The 7,500-nt window shown below is 33.8% G+C and overlaps 1 protein-coding gene across 9 annotated transcripts in view; it reads left to right on the top strand.

Annotated features, from left to right (window-relative positions):
• The window catches only part of LOC137644036 (uncharacterized), a 971,945-nt gene that overhangs the window by 803,880 nt on the left and 160,565 nt on the right, over positions 1-7,500 (top strand). For all 9 annotated transcript variants that reach the window (XM_068376929.1, XM_068376937.1, XM_068376931.1 and 6 more), the window contains one exon: positions 4,012-4,127. The gene's annotated coding sequence lies outside the window, so the exon portion shown is untranslated. The remainder of the gene's footprint in view (positions 1-4,011; positions 4,128-7,500) is intronic.

Raw genomic sequence — 7,500 nt, 5'->3', positions numbered from 1 at the left:
ATTGGAAAATGGCTCCAGCAATACGAAGGCCAAGATAGTTGTAATTGAAGGTATTATTACCAAAGAGGGTGGTGATGGCAGTCTTGGGGATGTCTTCTGGGTTCATGGGGACCTGATAATACTCCTTCAAAAGGTTGTGCGTGGAGAAAACATTCTCTTTGTGCAAGTAGGACGTCACATCAGCCTTGTTCTAGAGGGAATAGTGATCCAGTTCTGTCTGCATGTTCAGGTGCCTCTAATCCCCACACAGATGCAGAGAGCAATCTTTCTTCAGGATAATGTGTAAGGGTGACGACCATGGGCTTGATACCTTTTGGCAAGGGTCCATTTCTTCCATTTCGGCAAATATTTGTTTAGCGGCTGCCAAACGATCTGGAGCGACACGCCTGATTCTGGCGAACACTGTTGGCCCCATCTTCTTGATACAGTGATAAATACTGTGTTTGGTGGGAAGCGTAGTCATTTGCGTCCTACCACATTCATGTCAGCTTCGGTCGATGTTGAATAGTTGCCCTCTTCTTCAGGAGTCCAGGCATTAGTAGAGGTCTTGAAGGTGGTGATGTAGCTATTCACAAGGGCGTCGACTTTGCTCATCAGGTCCTTCATGGGCTAATTATCGACATCGGTAATGTCAGCGTGTACAGGTTTGGATAGGTGATGTATCAAAAGGGCACGAAGTAGATTCACTTCACTAGGAGAGCCGTCTGCGGCAGGTTGCAGGCAAGCAATACTGATAATTTCTGTGAGGGAGAGCAAAGCCTTTTGGTCCCCCAACGGTTGTTGAGGGAGCTGAAAAAGCTTTCATTTAGAGACGGCTGGTGACGGTGAATTCTGCTCCAAAAGGTATGTTTTGAAGGCGTCACAGACTATTGGGTTGTCACCTTCTTCACAAAGCCAATTGGAGATATCTGTGAATGTGTCCTCGCAGTTATACTTAGTCAGCTTAACTGCTTGAGCGAGTCATGCCTTTAATGCAAAAGTGGACTTTGGCACTGTGAAACCAGGTGAACGCTGCTTTGCTGGCGAAGGCACCAGTTTCGTTGAGGTTGCGTGTGTTGAAGAGATAGTTTCGGTGTGCCACATTATCAAACAGTATGACACATTAGACACGGGGATGGGGGGGGGGGGGGTTATCAGAAGGGAGTGAGTCCTCCAGTGTTGTGGTCATCAGTTGTGTGATAGAGCCGTTTGATTGTAACTGAAATAAGAGGTGAATGCAACTAAATTTTATTAAACAATCAACGAGTTTATATAAAAAGACTTGCGAGCAAGAACGTCAAAAAATGCAAACATCATAGAGCATGGGCTAGTGCACTCACACATGTTGGTCTATCAACAGTGCGGGGAAGAGAGAGTGATAAAATGACAAAACCGTTACAGTGTATGAAACACGTGTGAAATAAGAGAACATATTATACTAACTGGTAACCTTATGTCATCCTTTATATGACCACCATTGAACTGGACCTTACTTCCTAATCTATTAACCTTTTTTAGTCATATGACTTTTTATTTTGTTCCAGATATATGCTGGCTCGTTATGAGTGGTATTAATAATCATAATGACAATTCTAAATAATTCATCATAGCAGTAGTTTAAGACAGGAAAAAACAATAAATTTAAAGAAATCTATACTCTTACATTGCTACGGATTTGATTTACAGGTATTAATGAAAATGGATTAAGCACCTACTACTACCACTAATACTACTACTGTTAATGGTATTGATAATAATGATAATGATAATAATAATAATAATAATAATAATGATTGATAGATAGAAAGGTAGGTAGATAGATTATCCTCTTTGCTTTATTGAGGGCAGGTGGACTTTATTGGAGCATACCGTAAAGTTTATTATACATAAACCAACAGATAGCAAGGTGCCTCAGAGTGAATGGCGATGAGCTATTTTTGGTATTATATTGAGTTTTCTTATTCAGTTTTTATTATTCATTTTATGTTAACTTTTTTCTCGCCGGGGTTCAGCATTTCCAAGCATACCATATATTGTTCATTTATATTGATTTTCAATAATTTGTTCAATATCTGTCTCAACAAATCAAGCAATGTCAACTATGAGAATTTTTTTAAATTTAGCGTTATTCAGAAAACTTTTTAGATTTAACGTAATTTTTTCCATATTGCAGATATGTATGGAACAATTTTCTCACTTATTTTTGTAATCGTAGTATTCAAAATTATGTGTGTGTATATATATATATATATATATATATATATATATATATATATATATATATATATATATATATATATACACACACATATATATATGTATATATATATATATATATATATATATATATATATATACACACATATATATATGTATATATATATATATATATATATATATATATATATATATATATATATATATATATATATATACACGCACACACTCACACAAATACATACTAATATAGAATTACCACGAAGACACCGATAGGTCTTTCTCCTGTAACAGGGGGAGTTGGTAAGAAATAATGAAAGGCTTAAAGAAGAACATTTCAGTGTTTTGCATCTTACGTAGGCTGTACAAAGTCCAACAAAGTGTACCTGCAAACACACACACACACTATATATACATATATATATATATATATATATATATATATATATATATATATATATATATATATATATATATATATATATATATATATATATATACAGTATATATATATTTATTTAGTTATATATATTTCCACCAATAAATGCAGGTGGATGCTTCTTCACTATTTCCTTACTTGCATTAAAACTTTTTAACAAAAAATTAATGCAAAATACTCTGAGAAAGTTATGGAGTTTAAAATCTAATGTGGGTATCAATGATTCATATATTTTAGACCTGGTAAAAGTTACCTGTATTTTTTATACTTACACGCATATATAAAAGATATAGAACCTTCGTTTTATGATTTTTTCAATTTGTTTATTGGGAGGAAATTCAAACATTCACACACAGTTTATAACGTAACAAAAAGTGTGTTAATCCTGGCTGTAGTGGATAAATGTAAGGAACGTCTACAATGATATGGGTTTTAAGCATGAGATTCATCCTTGACTCAATTGCTGCTAGAGGCGGGTTATATAGGGTTGTATATGGTTGTTAACTTTTGTTATGATATATTTTGGTAATATGCATGAGATTTTATTCAAGGTTGCTAACTTTATAATTATTTTTAGAATATTCATAGGGTGCCACAATCCCCATCCAGATGGCGTACTTTATTTTCTCATTTTCTCTAATATTTTGTCATTAGTTCTTATGTGCCATTTATGAATGCAGAATTTTAATTTCATAAATTTTGATGCAATTACAGTATACATGGTAAACTTGTTCATACATGAGTTGCCTACCGAAGTCAGTATAAACATATACTGATGTATTATATTTGGGCGCTACCTCATGCAGTTTGTATTTGTTATTTTTTTTTTTTTTATTTAGCAATAAAGTTGTTATTTAATGATTTGATGATACTTATTCCCTCTCATGGCCTACTTTCGTGTTCAAAATAATTCACATCGTAATCAAGCTGTTATACTGGGTTCCATATGTTGCCTTTCTAATAACACCGTTCCTCGAATTAATTAACAAGCGAATATAGTCCTTCTGTTTTAATTACTTCTATGATAATATGCGTGTTCAGATTATCTTGTTGATAACTGTTCCTTAATGGAGTCGGGTGTTTTGCACAATTTCCCGTAATGTTTACGTAAATAATTTGTATATGAGTTATGTAGTAATTTCAGTGGAGAGAAGATACTTGCCATTAAACAGTTTTAGTTCCCAACTTGATTTACTGTAATACTCTGTTATCAAAGGGAATATATTCAAGAGACGTTCAATTTATGCCAGGATGAAGGCAACCTAGTATTTTAGAAAATTATTATTATTATTATTATTATTACTATTATTATTATTATTATTATTATTATTATTATTATTATTATTATTGTTATTATTATTATTTTTTTTTTCCAGAGTCCAGGACCGCAATGTGGAGTTACGTGTTTAGGTTACCTCGTTATTCCGGGTCAGCTCATCAGGTGAAGGTGAATTGAGGTCTGCTAGTACCTTCCCTCTATCCAAACAAAGAGGTAAGTCATTCTAATGAGTATAAACCACCGGCAATGAAGTCGGAAGGTTATTATGTTCCTCCCCTCTTTGTTTTTTACTCCGTTCTGTGTTTGTTTATGATATAATAAAAGAGGCGCCATCTTGTGCGAGAACTTTGTTGAATAATTAGTTCATAAATGAATACAATATTTTTCATAAAATAGCTGTGTTTGTGATTCACAATGCTTCTCGAGATTTGGGTGTGTTAATGTCCCATCATTTGGAATAGCTAGTTCACGGAAAAAGAAAGTATATAATACCTAGAAGGAACTAGACAAAATTACTGGAGTTTTATGTCAGTGTGTGATGTTTCCGCTTATACGAATTTATGATCTCATATTATTTAGTTTGCAGACAGGTTAGCAAACCAAACCCAATTTTCACACAAGTTTGTATGAGAAAAAGACATTATCCAGAAAGGAAATGAGATGGAAAATAATATTTTAGAATTTCGCTTAACAATTGTTCTTTGACTTAATCACTCAGATATTCTCTCTCTCTCTCTCTCTCTCTCTCTCTCTCTCTCTCTCTCTCTCTCTCTCTCTCTCTCTCTCTCTCTCTCTCTCTATATATATATATATATATATATATATATATATATATATAAATCATCATCAATCGTTACTAAGTCCACTGCAGACCAAAGGCCTCAGACATGTACTCCTACTTACGTCGGTTTATGGTCTTTTTGTGCCAGTCCACTCCCTCAAACGTTCTTAGTTCGTCAATCCATCGCCTTTTCTCTTCCTTCCCCTGCTTCAAATATAAAAATAAGTAGATACACACAAACATATATGGTTATGTATATATATTTACATATTTATCTGTAGTACACCTAAAGTAGTGCACTATAGGCATTACTTAAATGCCTTTGTAGCGTCGTTCCGGCTCCTAATTTTTTTTTACTATATTCTGTACCTCTGTTTCCGCGTCATTTTTTTCCCCTTATTGCTGCCCAACCTTTTAGCTTTTACTTCATATTGAAACTACGGGATTTCCCTGCAGTTGCACGTGGGCGCTGAATGGCGTATCAGAAATTTTGGGAAATGGTTTACTGTGTAGTTCGCCGTGACGTTCCAAAACATTACAATTTTTTTTCTTGCACTGTGTGCGTTACTGTTATTTTATTATGCGGTCTTAAATATTATTTGATAATTCGAAATACGCATTAAATCTATTAATTTTAGATCTAACTGCCCTTTAGCTTACTCAGAGAAGTTGATGACGTACGAGGACGATTAGGAATTGAGGAAATGATACTGTTTTAAAGGAGAGTCTCCTACCATTAACGCTTTAGGAGAGTAGTTTCCCTTTTCATTTTCAACTTTTTTTTATTTCTTGACTTGGCACTGGTTTATTCTCACCAGATCGGATTTTCCTTAAACACCTGTCCAATAATGTTTACTTTTACGTTTTCCATAAGATGTTTAGATATAAGTTACGTTGTATGATTAATCTACACGTTTATGATGCGTTTTATTATAGTTCTTCGCCAATACAATTTTTTTTAACGTCTTTTTGGCAAATCTTTTGTGTAAGTATGCTGAAGTTATCCATCTGTTCCCTAGTTTGCATTTTTCGTTTTTCAAAGACCTTGAGGTATGTGATGCCTTTCTTACAATTTCCAATGTTATACGTAAATCACTTGATTATGGTCAGGAATTTCGTATGATTGACCTTGATCTTAATATTGCTGTTCACCGTGTAAATCAAGGGGCTCTTGTTTTTAAACTTTAACAATTGGGCGTTTGTGGGTATTTGTTTAGCATCATCATTGCATTTTTTAATAATATATTGCCAAGGGTAGTTGTTGATGGGAACTATAGTAACTATAAGAATGTAATATTTGGGGCGCCTCAAGTTATGGCCCATTACTATTCATACTGTATACACATGATATTTGGTTTTGCCTAGAAAACGTGCTTATTGCATATAGAAATGGTGCTATTCTCTCTGCCTCAATTTCATCGCGTGAATGTAGATCTGGGGTTGCTGAATCCCTTGATAGAGATGTAGGTAAAATTGGTGCATGGTACAATTTTTTGGTAGATGAAGTTGAACTTTTACAAAACTCAAAGTAAGATGTACGTAGGTCGAGGACAGTGATCTTCAACATCTATGTTTTTACATTAACAATGCGACTTTAACTGTAGACTTTTCGTTTAAAATTCTAGGTGGGATTCTTAAATGCAAATTTATCCTCTAGGAACACGCCCAGTCAGTTTCTTCTTCAATTATCCCCCCCCCCTTCATAAAAAATGCCCACTGAGATCATTTCAAGGGTTTTGGTGATTAATCTTGTCATGGGGAGATGTTTTAATTCCTTCATTTTGCCATGTTACGACTATGTTTCTCCTGTCTGGTCTTCGGGTGCTGACTCTCCTCTTAGTATGTTGGACAAACAATTGTGATGTTATTAAATTCCTTGTCCTTGGTCTGGATATTAATAACTACCATCGTCGTTTATTTAGCTCTTTGTGCATTGTTTCACAAATTTTCATAATGCCAACCATCCTTTACTTACAAATCTTCCCAGATTCTACCATTTTCTACACAGTGCTATGTATGCATTTAATTCTAACAGTCTTGCTTTTTCTACCATACGGATCACTACAACACAGTGTTCCAGATGTTTTATTCCATTTGTTACCAGGTTATTGAATGTCTTTCTAATCTGACGGTTGAATTTGTGGTACATCAGAAGCCCAAACTTGCTGCAATTACTTCTTTTTTCAGCAGGTTGTCAAAAGTATCATTTTATAGTTTATATATGACTGATCTGTTTTAGGGTTGTTATTGATCTTTATATATATATATATATATATATATATATATATATATATATATATATAATATATATATATATATATATATATATATATATATTTTTTTTTTATTATATCGTCTTATATAAGGTAGTTTATTTGTTATTTTTCGATTTCATTCCGCTCTAGTCTGCTTTCCCTTTTGGGTTTGGAGCATCCGGTTTTGCCAACCAGAGTGTAGCTTGGCTAGTAATAATGATGATAACTTTGATCTATTTCCATCATCGTTATAAGCTTGTCTTCATCTGATATAGACTCCAGCCAATTCTAATTTCACCATTACATACATTTTTTTGTACTATTCACTTTTTTAACGCATAATTTTGCCTACCATATTACACACATTTCTCTTTGACACTTCAGAATGTTCTTAGGAAACCGTGTATTTTCAACAATACCTTTTAGAAACACTATTCAAAACACACCATTATCAACTGATTGCTGCATCTCCATGCATAACAACTACGGCATATGTCTGTGTAAGCAACCTTTGCTCTTTAATATCCCATTTCAATTGGCTATGATGTCT

The sequence above is a fragment of the Palaemon carinicauda genome, chromosome 7 (assembly GCF_036898095.1).
Source record: "Palaemon carinicauda isolate YSFRI2023 chromosome 7, ASM3689809v2, whole genome shotgun sequence".
Taxonomy (NCBI): Eukaryota; Metazoa; Arthropoda; class Malacostraca; order Decapoda; family Palaemonidae; genus Palaemon; species Palaemon carinicauda.
Note: the sequence above shows the minus strand (reverse complement) of the source record. Positions and strands in the feature narration are given on the sequence as shown.